This window comes from Cupressus sempervirens, chromosome 3 (genome assembly GCF_028749045.1).
Source record: "Cupressus sempervirens isolate cs-2001-9-10 chromosome 3, ASM2874904v1, whole genome shotgun sequence".
In the NCBI taxonomy this organism is placed as follows: domain Eukaryota; kingdom Viridiplantae; phylum Streptophyta; class Pinopsida; order Cupressales; family Cupressaceae; genus Cupressus; species Cupressus sempervirens.
The window spans coordinates 427,932,669-427,948,099 of NC_143120.1; the positions used below are offsets into that span (position 1 = coordinate 427,932,669).

At 30.7% G+C, this 15,431-nt stretch overlaps 2 pseudogenes; both read left to right on the forward strand.

Annotated features, from left to right (window-relative positions):
- Positions 1-1,006: 1,006 nt before the first annotated feature.
- LOC149566852 (autophagy-related protein 16 pseudogene) lies at positions 1,007-2,124 on the forward strand (annotated as a pseudogene).
- Positions 2,125-3,421: 1,297 nt separating this feature from the next.
- LOC149566853 (pyruvate decarboxylase 1-like) lies at positions 3,422-13,298 on the forward strand (annotated as a pseudogene).
- Positions 13,299-15,431: the final 2,133 nt, after the last annotated feature.

Here is a 15,431-nt window from a genome sequence, read left to right on the forward strand (position 1 = left end):
TTTAGTTATTATGAAAAATAATAATCTAAATATTAATCAATAACAATTCAACAATTTTAAATTCTTTTGTTCAAGCATTTTAAAATTATATTTCATGTTAATTACATTTCTCTAAATTATCGTAGTGATACACTATTTTAAAATATAATTTGGAGTACTTTGGCAAACACAAGTATTGTTTCTTGTGCTAACTTCTCAAAAAAATGATACAAATGATTGTGAAATTTATATCAAGAAAATAGACCTTTGCATTAAATAAAAACATCAAACCCCATTAAAAAATCACATCTATTAAAAACTATAAAACACAATCAATTGAAATATTCACTTTTTAACAAATGGAGGTGCCAAAGGATCAAATATTTCCTCTTCCTTATGCTTAGGTGGGTGCTAAAAGTGTTATTAAACCTAATGTTGACATTTATTGAACCTTGGTCTAGAAAGAACATAAAAATAGGAATTTGATAAGAGTAAGGCTCATGAAAAGAAAGTTCTTATCAATGATCTATAATTAAGGTATTCCTAGTAATAGGAAAAGTGGTGCCAATTTGTAAATATAAAAGGAACTAAATAATATGTTTATGATAAATTATTTAAAATACCTATAACAAAATGAAATAATGAACTCAGAAAAAACAAAATTAAAAAAAAAGGTTAAGAAAATGTAAGCTTTTCGAAGACAAGATTTAGAACCTTCATTAAATCATGATTAGCCCAATAAGAATATTAGGGACCATTAAAAAAGTCTTAGGCTAAACATCCTATATTACCAACAACTCTTTATCCCTCCATACTACTGCAATTGAACAATCTAGAGGAAGAAAAACAATAGGACTAATTCATTAGAAAACTCATAAATCTTGAGGCCTGAAAATTGACAAGAAATATTGATTTCAGAATGAAAGATGATATCTTACCTTTGCGAGTGATGACTTTACCAATAGTTTTCAGAAGTGACAGAGAACTCTACCATCTTAATCTATAGCCTATCTTAATCTATAGCATCATGGCTATCCCAAAACTAGAAGTACCATTTCCGATTTCCCAAATGCAAGCGTATATAGTGAGCAATTGTATCACTATTGTTAATGCATACATGTTTCAACATATTCTCTAGTTTGTAGAAATTATTTTGATAAATTTGAAGATGGGTTTGTAGAAAATAAAATTATGCAAATATTTAAATTTCATGTAACCCTTTATATGGAAATCTTATGCATTTCACATACTAAAAATTAGTGAAGCCATAAAGTTATCTTCATAATAAAATTTGGTATGTTTGGTAGCCTTTGGTGACTAATTTTATATATTTTGATTAGTTGTATTTTTTCTAGGACAATACACTATATGAAGATATAATGAATCATTTTAAAGTTAGCAACATAGAAGAATCAACATGGAAGTAAGTGGACAAATTTATGCAGCAAAGTGAGTTGGGATTTGAGGATTATGGAGAGTCAAGTATACCATCTTGTACAAGATATATTTCCTTTCCCATTAAGGTGCCTTCCATTCTTTTCTTTTTGAAAACAACAGTGATCGACTAATCACTAGTTGGCAAGATACTAGTTAAACTTTGGGATATAAATTTAGGTTCCTTGATAAGTAAATTACATGGTCACCTTGCTGCTTTTTTTGGATCTTGGTGTCTCCGTTGATAATTAATTTATCCTAGGAGCTAGCAGTGATAACAAATAGTATCTATGGGATGTGTAGTCTAGTAATATTGTTCATACTTTAACATGTTATTCGAATAAGGTTTGTGCTATATATGTTAGAAAATTATCAAATAGGAAAATTTTAAGTACTACTTATGATTAGCCAGTAAAGGTTTGGGTCCTTCATAAAGGGTTTGTGGAAAACACCATCATTTTCCACAACTAGAATTCTATGTGCTTAACTATAGATGAGAAAGACATATATTTAGCACATATGGATGGTCATCTTCATTTCTGGGGTACAAAAACTAGAAATCTATTTAATGAAGTTACTACTCATGTTTCTGGAATAACATTGGTTACATTATCATGCAGTAGTTAGTTTGTTCTCACAAGTGTCCAACACAACTTGTACAATCTTTTTGATGTTCAATGATTGGAATTTTCAGCCACTTTTAGAGTATAGGGTCATGGACTGATGTATGTTGAATCCATAGTGCCACAAATAATAGGGAAAAAAATTGGTAAAATTGGCAATGAGCTTGATGAAGTAACATTTTCTCTTCAATAATTAGAAATGGAGGTACATACACTACATCATTTTGTCTATATACCAGACATTACCATTTATCTTTGAGAGATTTAAGCTACCCCTCGATTCATGGTTTCCTTAGCTAGATACCAATTTCATACTTTATAAGACATGGGTCATTCATCTTGTCATATTATTGATATGATAAAATATTTAATAAACAACAATTAGAAAAAACCAAAGTTATGAATCCATGCTACATAGTTCCAAATGACATCATAAATGATATTCCAATCTTTTAAACAAATATAACAAATAAAAAAATCCCAAATAAAAAGAATCACATTGAAATCCTAAAGTGTGATTTTTCCAATGCTTATCTAAAAAATTAGATAAAAAGATTTGGAAAATGAAACTAAACATTTAGAGTGTTTATAATGTCTTACTAATTCAACAACATTGGAAAACATCATTATTCTTCAAGACATCTTCTTCTACATGAATATTTTATATTTTATATTTACCCAAGTGCCATATTTATATTATCCAAAATATAGGAGAGAATATTCATAGTATGCAGTTGCACAACTTAAATTTTCCTCTAATTTTTTATGCTGAAGAATGAGTAAAAATTGAGTGTGAAACATAGTGACAGAGTAAATAGATCTTCAAAGGATTGATGGAATATCAGTCAAGAAAATCAACAAGCCATATGAAGGGGAGTTGCATCCAATAAATGAGTGCCTCACTTCCTTATGTTGAATTATCAATAAACTTTGGTTCACCATACTCGAAAATATTTTAATATTCAAAGTTGTATTCATTTGTATTTTCATCATTCACCACCATGAATCAATCTGTAAAAGTTTCAATTGGACTATATTATAGTGTTGATAGACCGATGTGATAATTATATATGGAGAATTTTAATGTAAATTTTGTGTGGAAAAAGATGAAAATGGTTGATGATAAGTTATACTGAAATTATAATGAAGTATAAGAATGAAATGGTAAGCTATCAATCATCAAAAAATATAACATTAAAAATTAACAGTTTTCAGTCCTTGAAAGAAGAGATGTTGTTGAGTATATTATTGTGTCATCCCTAGAAGATAAGAACTCCATATGCATCCCCCATGTAGCCTACATCTTTTCAAAAAAGAGAAAAATGATTACAAATTTCATTTATTTTCTTGTATTAAGAATGAAAATTGAATTGATGAAGTAAATCATGGACAAAGTTGATTTTGGTGAGGGATTATCCATCTCATCAATGGCCTTGGAAATGCCCATTATGCATGGCAATGATTATACTATTCTTGTTAGCAATATGAGGTGTTGGTGACCTATGATTATAGGTAAGGAAATTTCTCCTACACTTGGCTGTCATGGCTACTCAATCTACAACTATATCTGCTACCAAAACATCTCAATCTCCAACTGAAATGGGATCTATATATGGAATGTTATAGAGACTAGAAGGTATATGAATCTATAATATTTCTTTCTCATATTTCAATATTGTAGAGGTTGAAACCTAGACTACAACAACATGACAAACATATTTTATTTTGATACACAGTGTCCAAATTCAAACCTTAAAAAAAAAATTATTCTTGTTTTAGGACCTTAGATGCAGCCAAATGTGACCTTGACTCCAAGCCAACCATATTTAATCATAGGGTCAACCTAACTTGAGCCACCTAGTTGTTGCCAACTAACTCAAGCACAAAATATTAAAATTTCCAAGCTAAGATGGAGTACAGTTCAACCTTCCAAATGATTTCCATGGTAGGAACATGATTATGAAGATCTTATACAATAACTAAGATGTTTTTATGATGATCAACTATTACTCTTATGAAATTCAACTCGAGATTGAAAGGTTCGGCTAGCTGAGAAAGTTTCATGTTGTTTCTTGTAGGACATATTAAATGTCAATAAAATTTTCATCAAAACAATGACTACCTATCACTGCCCCCTATGAGGTGAAACCTAAACAAAAAAAAAGGTGCAATAAAAAAAAGGGATAAAATTTGGCAGGTTAGAATTTACAAAGAGTGAATTCCAAAAGAAAAATATTCTGAAATTTTCTAGTCAACTTTCATCTTCATGTGGAAAATGAGTCTAAGAAAAAAAAGAGATTAACAAATGATTGAAAATTTAAAAGAAAATATGGACATCTATGAGGAGAAAGTAGCTATGTTGTACAGGTTTCACACATTCTTCATGCCTAGGGTGTTCTAGTGCATCACTCTACCTTATTTTCCTTGTATTTCCTCTAAAATTTGTAGTCTCCATATCTCTCCATATCTATATCTACAAGGTAAAAAACACTTCACAATAGGGAGTTATGACATTCTACGTTTGTATGCACTTTTTCCTAGATTAATCAAGTGATCACACCTTTTTGTAGATTATAATGGAAAGATTACTACTATAAAACAAGTCTACAATAATCCATTGAGTCTCTTCAGATTACTTCTATAAAGATAGGTCATCAATGATCACAACCTCATCATGTTGTATCTGTAAACAAGATTTTCCAAGATTTTCCTCATTATGAGAGTAGATGGGATAAGTCAGAAGTTAATAGCTAGTATTATGTCTAATTTAACATGCTTCAATTCAAATGTCATTGCTTAGTTATGAAACTAGTTGTTTGCAACCTAAAAACATTTTTAAATGCCTCAATTAAAGTGTCATTACTTGATCAAAAAAATAGTTGTTTGCAACTTGAAACCATTTCCTAGTACCTTGTTTTTAGATGTGAGAAAATTTCTAGTTGCAAGCAACCTCATAGGAGAAGCCTATAAGATAAAAATGGTAAATGTTTCCTTCACCAAGTTGTAATTTCTTTAAATTGGGCTCATAGTTTCCTCCAAAATGATCACTCCTATTAAGTAATAGAATGAATTCTCTAGACCGAACAATAAGCAGAAATTAGTAGCAATGGGGGCAGAATAAAGGTTTACAAGTTGGCCTTAGGCTACTTGTTCATAGGCCAAACTCAAAGATAAATATCACCCAAGAATGTTTGTAATTTTTAAACCCTCTAGGTGGTTAGCCACTATCCTAAATGTAGATCAAATTTGAAAAAAAAATATAGCCCTAAATAGGTGATAAGCTCTGTAATCTAGCATCAATACTTAGGAAGTTTAGGTGCCCAATATTTTGTGTAAACATATAGAACTTGGTAGATTGTATGACTCCCCTGTGATTCCACAAATTGTAGTACCTATGCACAATTTTTGTGAGCTAGTTATTGTCTCTAAAACCTATAAACATAGACCAAGAAATTATACCCTCAATGCCCCACAACTAGATGTTAGGATGCTCAAAGCTCTGATATAAATTTAAGGAAAGTGTCATACTAACAACATAAATTTGGCATCCTAGTATTCTATGATTGATTTATATATTTTGTTTAAAGATCTCATTTTTCTAAATACACAAATTATATTGACTACTAGGGGCCTCTCTATTATAAATACCATTGAAAGGGCTTATAGTGAGAATCTGTGGGTCATATGCATTGTTGGGTGCCCTAATTCCAATGACTATGGAACCAAGCAGATTCTTCATCACACTATTGGCAATCCTAACTTTAACCAAGAGTATTGATCCTTTTAGGCTATAATTGCACTCAGTTATTTTCCTAGTCTTTTCTTTGTTTAAGGTTTGTGTTTTCTTGAAGTGATTTGTGGTGGGTTTTTTTGAGATTTTAGGATATTATGAATAATCTAGATGATGCCAATGAGATCACTGATCATGCAATATCTGCATCACTTATTGAGAGTAAGCTAGTTTATATCAGCATTAGCTATAATCTTCTTGGCATTCCACACCATACATTCTATGATGAGCCTATTCCATTATGTCTCACTCCCAATTGGGCTTTTTTCTTCCTTTTTGGTAAATTAGATTCTTCTATGTGGATTTTTCGTTTTGATTCTACTTTTTTTAGTATCATTGTTTAGGATCTCACTCTTTGATCCATCATCAAAATGTAAGAACATAAAAATATGTAAAATATATTTTGTAGATTGTAGATTGTAAATTTTTCCTCATATTACATATTTTGTATGCTCAGATGATGGATCATAGTATAATCTAAAAAGTTGATGTAAAAAAAAACCAAACACATACATGATCAAAATTAGAAAGACATAAATAATATTCAAATAAATTATGGAAATATGATTATTTTGGAAATAGCTTCTATTTTTGTACTTGTATAATGTCCTACATGTTTAAGTATTAAATGTGTGAGTTCTTCATGTTGTGGATCTTTGCTTGTTGTTTCTGACTGAAAAGTTTCTTTTGAGGGGATGATTAAGATTTATTAGTCTTTGGCCTCCCATCTATTTTGTATTTTCAAGGTCTTAATTTCTAAAAGTTTACTTTGGTTTTGTTGATCAGTCTTTTCATTTGTAGAATTAGTGAAACACATTTGAGTGAAACATATTTGAGGGCTTTCTCATTCACATTATTTTAAATTTTGTCAGATTAATTTTCCCCTAGTTACACTCAGGGCTCAAGATAAGTTGCTAATTGATGCATATGTTCTTGATATCATCCTTAGCTTTAGAGATAATTTATAGTATTAAACCTTGATAGATTTACCTCTGCATATCCAATATATAGCTCTAACTTACTATTGTTGTCCTTATATTGTATTCAACTCTTCCTTAGTTAGTCAAGTGTATGTCTTTTAGCACACAAGGTTCACCACACACACTATTGTACCATCATTTCCAACACTTTTTCTATAGTAGTAAGGTTTAAATTATCATTCAAGACATTGGTTTTCTATGTAAATTTTATTCCCTTTTGATTGTTTATTAATGTGTGTGCCCTTTGCAAAATGAATTTGGAAGTGTTTTCTTCTTTTCTTTCACCATGATGTGTTCTTATAGTTTTATAATGTTTGAAATGCCTTAATGGATCATATAATCCATTAATTAAATTGAAAGCAAGGTTTTCCTATCATTAAACTCTTGCATTTGAAACCGCTTGTAACTTGTTTTGATAAGAGTGTTTTTGGCTAGCATGAACTATAGGCTAAGCAATCGAAGAAGTTTGGAAGTAGTTGTGGAAACAATTGTAGAGTTCCTAAATGCAACAATTAAGATAGTGTTGGTTGGGGTCCAAAACTGTGGGTTGCTAAGCTAAAAGATGCATTTACAGAATTGGTTCATGTTATGATGTGGTTGCAATGTCATCTACTAAGGGCCAAGTTTCAAAGACTCTTCCACATTTCATAGGAACTTACTAGGGTGCAATTAGTACTGCATTTTGTGCTGAAATAGTTGAGTTGGTAGATGCTTACTTATTTGCAAGGCCTATTTTCAATGACTATAGTTTAGTGGGATATTCATTTCTCTTGAAGAAGGAGAAAGCTATAATTCTATAGCCTAATAGGGTGTAGTGCATGTCCTCGCTCATATCTTTCTAGACATATTGTTGCTATTATTATCATACTATGTTAGACTAGATTTATGTTGATGGATTAGTAGCATTGTTTCGAGACTATCAAACATTATGTTATGGATTTACTTGATGTATGATGAGACTTTTTAGACTCTACATTTTATGTATGCCTGTTGATTATTACATTGCTTTCAATTATTGATGATGATTGGTTAAATGGTTTATTATCACATGTGTTTTATTATGGATTCTTACCCCATACTTGCATGTGTATGGTGTGCTTGTTTGTTCTTATGTATGGCATTTCTGATGTGGTTAAGGAAGGGAGTTGTAGTCACCTCCTAGTTGGGATCTACATGATGCACCACTTCCTGCCATTGCTTGTTTAGCTTAGCATTTTACATATTGTATGTACATGCATGGTTTTTATGTAGGTTGCAGGTATCGGGTATCAACTTCCCTGAATTGCCAAGATGAGCATACCCCACTACACTATCTCAATGATAAGAGAAGGGAGATAAATTCTCAAGTCCAAATCCAAAACCCTTAAAACCATTATCCTAGAGAGATAGGAAAATTATCTAGATATTTTACCTTTCGAATGTGTCAGATGACATAATTCATGATTTTTAACCCTTTAGACTTATTTTGTATGGATTGCTCTATGATGGGTTTTCATATTTTATCTTGGAGGTCTATGGTGGATTTTCTATTAATTAAGTCTTAATAAATAGATTTATTAATAAATTAATTATTAGGAAAAATTAATATAATATCATGATCTTTGATATTTTGATTATAATTAATTAAATGAGTATTAATTGAGAAAAAGAATTCAATAAAAGAAATTAGAAATTAAAATTAATAATAATTATAAAATAATAATAAAGTAATAAATAAATAATAATAATTAAAGTTATAATAAATTTAAAATAAAAGTTATAAAAATTAGAATAAAAGTTATAAGCTTGACTAGGAATTAACTCACCTTTTTGATTTCTCGTATGTCAACAATATAGGAGTAAGTGCACCAATTAAGCACATGGTGTCTACAACCTTATGACTCATCTAGAAGGTTGGAATAGACTCATGCTTAGTTGTCAACACCTTCTGGTTGTTTCTAGAGACATTCTAGGTGCTTCCTGAGAGTTGTTTATATTCAAGCATTCCTAGAAGCTTAGGGAGAGTGTTTGGAGAGCGTTTTTGGAGGACTCGGGAATGTGGGAGAAGGAAGGAGCTTGCTCTATAATTTTTGAGGAGAAGTGAATTAGCATTAGAATTCGGGTAGACTATTGTGATTTTTCCCATGTTATTTTCACTTCTTGCACTTCCTGCCTTCTTCGTGTCTTCTGAATACTTATTGAGGATTTTGCATATCTTGTTTGCATGCTTTTGTTATGGGTGGTTAAATTCTATATAAGAGATGTTTATATGCATAGATCCGAGAAAATTATGGGGATAGGGTTAAGATTTACAATCAAACCCAGTAGAAGAATTATTGGGAACAAATGTGTTATAAGGAAAATTCTTAAAATTTGAAGCCTATTAAATTATGTATATGTCTCATTTTAAATATATATATGTGTTTAGATCTGCATACTTATATATATATATATATATATATATATATATATATATATATATATATATATATATATATATATATATATATATATATATATATATATATATATATATATATATATATATATATATATATATATATATATATATATATATATGTATTCATTTAAAAGCATTTCTATCATATCACAGTAGAATAATGTTTAATGAAATTTTGTATTTAAAAAAATATATATATATATATAAATGAATTTTGAAATCTTATTATGGACCAAATGTTTAATTAAAAATGTTTTGGAAAAAATTATTAAAACTTTGGGGGGGATGGAACCCACGCCCCTATACTCACTGTTGTCACAGGCACTGCGACGACAGAGGGTATGAAGTACCCGCTATCACCGCAGGCCCTGCGACCACAGGGTATTGCGGCTGACTGCGGTACTACATATATATGCGTTGTGTTGTGCAATTTTATTTTTAGGTGCAAAATCAAATTTTTACCATTTCAATTTATAACATTTAAAAAACATTATTATTATTTTATATATATATATGTATATATATATATATATGTTATATTAAGGATTAATAATTATTATATTTGTTAAATGATTGGTACTAATAATTTATTTTATTTAATAATTAATTACTTTGTAATATTATAGTCAAATGATGTAAATGTAATTATTATATTTGTTAAAAGAGTATTAGTATTTATTCATGTTAAAAGTTACAAGGCATCTTATTGGTTTTGATGGGGGATCGTTTTCATATAATATTTGTTTAAATAAAATGTCATTAGAATAATTGGAAAATCGATTCTAGGGTTATGGGAAATATTAATCTACACATGGGTTAGGAAAAACGTGCAAACTATTTCTCCATTCAATATCTAAATTTGAAAAAATGAAAACTGAGACCTCCACACTTTATTCTATTATGTAATTTTAGCAAACCAAAACATGTGCTTGCATTGTGTACTCTCTATGCTATTTGTTTTGGGTTTTGGGTTGACTAGTGTTGACCAGTTATAGGACATCTACTAGAGGCTTGGGGGTTATGATTGTGATGTCATGATGATGTCTTTTGATTCTGATCTTTATAAACCCAACCACGGTTATGTGATGGTATGCTCTATGAGATGTTGTATTTATTGATTGTTAATGCTTTTCAATCTTCTTGAGTGAAGCTGAGTTATATCTATCTGAAACAGTTGACTCAACCATTTTGAGTCATTGATTAGTTATCCTTGGATTACTTTCTAGTTTCCATGATGGGACTGAAATGTTGATTTATGATGTCATGTTGTGACATGTTTTGACTCGACCATTTTGGAGTCTTCGATCAGTATGATTTTGAGATATATTTTTGTTATTGAGAACCAATGATACTTTTGATTATCAGTGATACCTTCAATTGCTAATAGAGAACTATTGTGGTCACGATTATCTATGGATTCTTTTCAATTGCTCATGGGGAATTGATGCTTTTATTATGGATATTTGTTGTTCTTTTCGTGGATTATCTTTTGGTATTTCTTTCCAGTCGCTTGTATAGGATTGGGCTGATTATGGGATTTATGATTCCATGAACTTAGGGTAGGTTATTTGCTTGTAGTGTCAGGAAGTGGCTCGCAATGGGGGCCGGGGCCCTAAGTGGCTGCCAGGGTAACTCATTGTAAGTTATTTTAATAAGTGAAAACATTCTCACCTAATACTAACTAAATGAACCTAATAAGATAATGTTTTTGTTCTCACCCATGTCTCAAGTGCTAGTACAGACTAGAATGGGAGTAGAGAGAATGCTTGGTTGCGACCTTGCATTCCATAGCATGCCTTGTCAGTATGAGAGGATACTAGTGGCCGCATAAGGATTAGTAGGGACCTTGGAGTCCTAAGCTAACTGCCAGGGAAACTTCTACATGATTATTGCGATGACACTTGCCTACTTACAGAGTAGGTTTCCTACATGTCTTTGTGTGCCTCTGGGATTAGATGTTGAATTATGTGTTGGAACCTTTGAGTTAGTATACTTTTAGGATTCCTAGACTTAGAGAGTATTTATGCTATGTGATTTTGATAACTTGTTTGGGACTTGAGATTACCTCCTCAGTGTAGTGGGAGTGGACCACTTAGGTTACACGCAGTCGAGTGGTAGTGCTTTATCACTCTTATCATTTGAGATCCATTTGAGACACCATGGCCAATGCATTCTTTGTTGGCATCTATCTCCATGATTATGATGGTGGATATGTATCCTTATATTGATGATTTGCATATGTTAGATGATGTTATCTTATGCTTACTTTGTATGTTAGATTACTTTCTACATATGATGTAGTATGTTTATGGGAGTGACATTCCTACTATGTTAATATCGATGATCTCTTCGGTGATTTGGAATGTTACACATGGAGTGATGGCTAGGACCCATGATGGTCTAATGATGCTATATACAGTTGGGAGGAACCATGCACTTAGGTATTTATGTTTGTTTACTTATGGTGATGTGTCATGTATGGTGTATGGTTTCATTTATGTTGTTGCATCATGAATTAGATTTAGAATGATGTACCTTATTTCACATATGTATATTCTTTTATGCCTTTCATACCCTATGACATGTACAGTGGATGATTGAGCAATCTGAAATGTAATTCTAAAAGGACACTTGTATATAGTTTAAATACATTGGATGTATCATTATTATTTCATGAGGATGTGATCTTAGATGATTAGTTAATTTAGATGTAATTCAACGTTAAGGGATCCATGAAGAATGTAACCTATTATGTATGTTTATGTTTACTTTCTTTTGGATTGTTGCTATTACTTTCATTATTGTGTATAAGTTATATGTGGTATTTACTTTCATGTATTTTTTTTAAAAAAAATGCTACCAAACTTAGTAAAACTTTAGCTCTATTCTTTGGATCCCTTGGCGGGGCATTACATAGGGTAACTATCACAAATGGACCTACTTTTGGGTGTACATACTAATGAAAGACTTCCTAGAAGCCCTTGGAAAGAAGTTCAAGTGTAATAAAACAACCTTTGAGAATTATCAACATATATTTATTCCTCATAGTATTCCCTTGAAAGTTTCTCCAATCGAGACTCTTAGAATTAATGTGTTATTCAAACACATCTAGGTAAGATTATTGAGAATCACTACATATCATAAAATGACATATGGTTCAGTCAGTACTTGAATCCCTAGTTTTGTTGTTATTCTTTTAGATTAATGAGTACACACTTCTTATTTGCAGTTCATGCTATTGAATGAGACAACAATCATTGTAGAAATTGGTGACTCTTTTTTCAATTTCCAAAAGCTTAAACTCCTAGAGAAATGTAGGTAAAGTAAAATATCTTACAAAAGTTTATATAATTAAATTTTTGACTCATTTGTTCTAATGATGGATCATAGAGTATGATTTTAAATGTTGATCTAACCAATAAACTATTGAACAAAAAAGTTCATAGAACTATAATATATGATTTGTCTAACTAACTAGCTTGTTTCCTGTAAGTCACAAATTTGCACTAAAATAGTTTCTACAATTTATTGAAATGATTTATGCCCCTATTTGGAATTTATTATTAGGCTTAGTCTAAAGAATAAATAGATTAATTATTTAATGCAAAGATTGAGAATATAAGACTTAATTAAAATCTTGTGTAGAATAGAATTTCCTTACATTCCCAATAATCCTATTATGCTTCAATCAATGCACCATGGTTCATATTAAAAAGCACTTTATACTACTAGGGGTTGTTGTGAAATTCAATATTTTATTATAATGATACTATGACATTTTTTTCCTTAGAAAGGAGATATTGTTCAATAACCAACTATAATATATAATATAGAATGGAAGCCCCTAGGCTAAAGAATCACTAATTTGTGATGTTATTTTCCTTAAGGCTTGTGTCAATGTTGAATAATTCATTCTAATGTTGATATTGTAGGTATGAGTTTTAGATGGAGTATGGAGTATGAGTTGGCCTATTGGAGCTACACTAGGCTATGTGCAAGCAGTGTATAGGTTGTGTTTAAAGCCCAGTCCCATCACATTGAGAGTATTATAAGGATTATATTCCATCTTCATTGATATTCCCCCAAACCATTTGTATTTCTACTAGCATACTTTCTTCATTGAATTTTTTTTGAATATCCATTCTTGCTATTACAATTAGTGCTAGCAAAGCTTCAACACACAAATCAACATAGAGTTTCAAAAGAGAACTAAGGTTAGATTGAAAGATGTGGAATTTCTTTCTCTCTCTAGACCATGTGGCAATAATTTTAGCAATTTTGCAGTACCACTAGAATACTTAAATGATGCCCTAATTTTTTGTCATTACCTATTTCACAAAGTGCATATAATGTATAACTTTGTATAAAATAGTGTCCCTCATAACCAATATATCTTGCACTACTATTAACTATGTACATAATTCCTCCCTACTGCCATCAACCCTTAAGTATAATTATTGAATTTCTCAATGGTTGCATAGTACTTGCACTTAAATTAGTTTTATTAAGTGTCTATTTAATGGACATATTTTCTTGTATTTTTCTACAAACACAATATTTTAGAATAATTTCTAAATCCATTTGCAATCCCTAAATGATATATAATGTCCAAGTTTTAGTTGTTTAAATGCATTGATTGAGTTTCTCAAGGGTCCACTTGGATTTTTATTACTTTTTTTGTGCATAATTCTCTAAAGGGTCCATGTATTTCATCATTTTATGAAAGGCTCACTTAGTTTACTAAATCTTTTTTCCGGTTGCAAAAAAATGTGATAACTATATGTAGGAATAGTGAAATGAAAAGTGATCCAACCTAAACTGAATCAAATATCACCACACCTAACAAGAAAAATGACACACATCAGTACTAAATTTTTCATCTAGTAAAGAAAAAGGAATGAATGATGCATACCTTCAAAGAAAACATAAGTGTGATAGATGTGTAATATTGAAGCACACTATTGCAACCATGGAAGCATTGTGTTTGATGAGATGAAATCTCTTTGAAGCATCCTATCAAAAAGTTCATATGCCATATCTATGCTTTTAAATTTTTCATACATGTCCACTAGAGGATTTCCAACATTAATATCTAATAAAAATCTCCCCTCCATTATACTTTGATGGATTCTCACAACATGTTCCAAAGAGCCCATTTTATTATAGATAGGGAGGATGTTGACAAAGGTTACAGAGTCTAGTTGTAATCATGCTGATTGCATACTCTTGAATGTTTCCAAATACTTCTCAAAAAATACATTTTGTGAGAATCCTACAGTCATTGTATTCCATGAAACTACATCTCTTTGAGGTATTCTATCAAGCAATCTACACACCTTGTCTACACTTCTACATTTTGTACATGTCTACAAGAGAATTTACAACTATGATCTCTGACAAAAATTCCACTTCCCTTATTGTTTGATGGATATCCATATGCTATTTTAAAGCTCCCATTATGGAATCTAATATCACACTCACCAATCACATCTATTTCAAAGATTCTAGAGCCTTTTTAGTAGATCTATTCTGTGCATAAACTACAATCATTGAAGTCCATGAAAACACAACTTTTTAAGACATTTTGTCAAACATTTTACTAACCTCATATGTGCTTTGAATTTTTGTATATATGCCATACCTTATAGTGCTCAATCTTTGAAATTTTCTCTTTAGAAGCTTGCCTATCTTTGTATATCCTCCATTTTGTGTATACCACTCAATCATGACATTCCATAAGACCATATTTTTTCAGGCATTTTGTCAAACACATAATATTCCTTGTAGCTGCTTCCAAATTTTACATACATGTCGACCAGGACATACAAAACTTGTGCTTCTAATAAATTTCCATTTTTAATTATGTTCTAATAGATACCCATACCCTATTCCAAAGCTCCCATTTTTGCACAAGATAGAAGGATGCTAGTGAAGGTTGTAGAGTCTAGATTTACAACTGCAACTACATTTATTTGAATTTTCTTAAGCTTTTTCAAAAAACTAAATTTGTTCACATTTCACAATCATGGAAATTTGTTAGATCACATCTCATTAATGAATTCTGTAAAATTATAACGCCTCACCAAGGGATCCAAAGAATTAACCTAAAATTTCACTAAGTTTGGTAGCATTTTTTTTTTTTTGAAACATGAAAGTTAAACCATCTAGATCATACACATGATAGC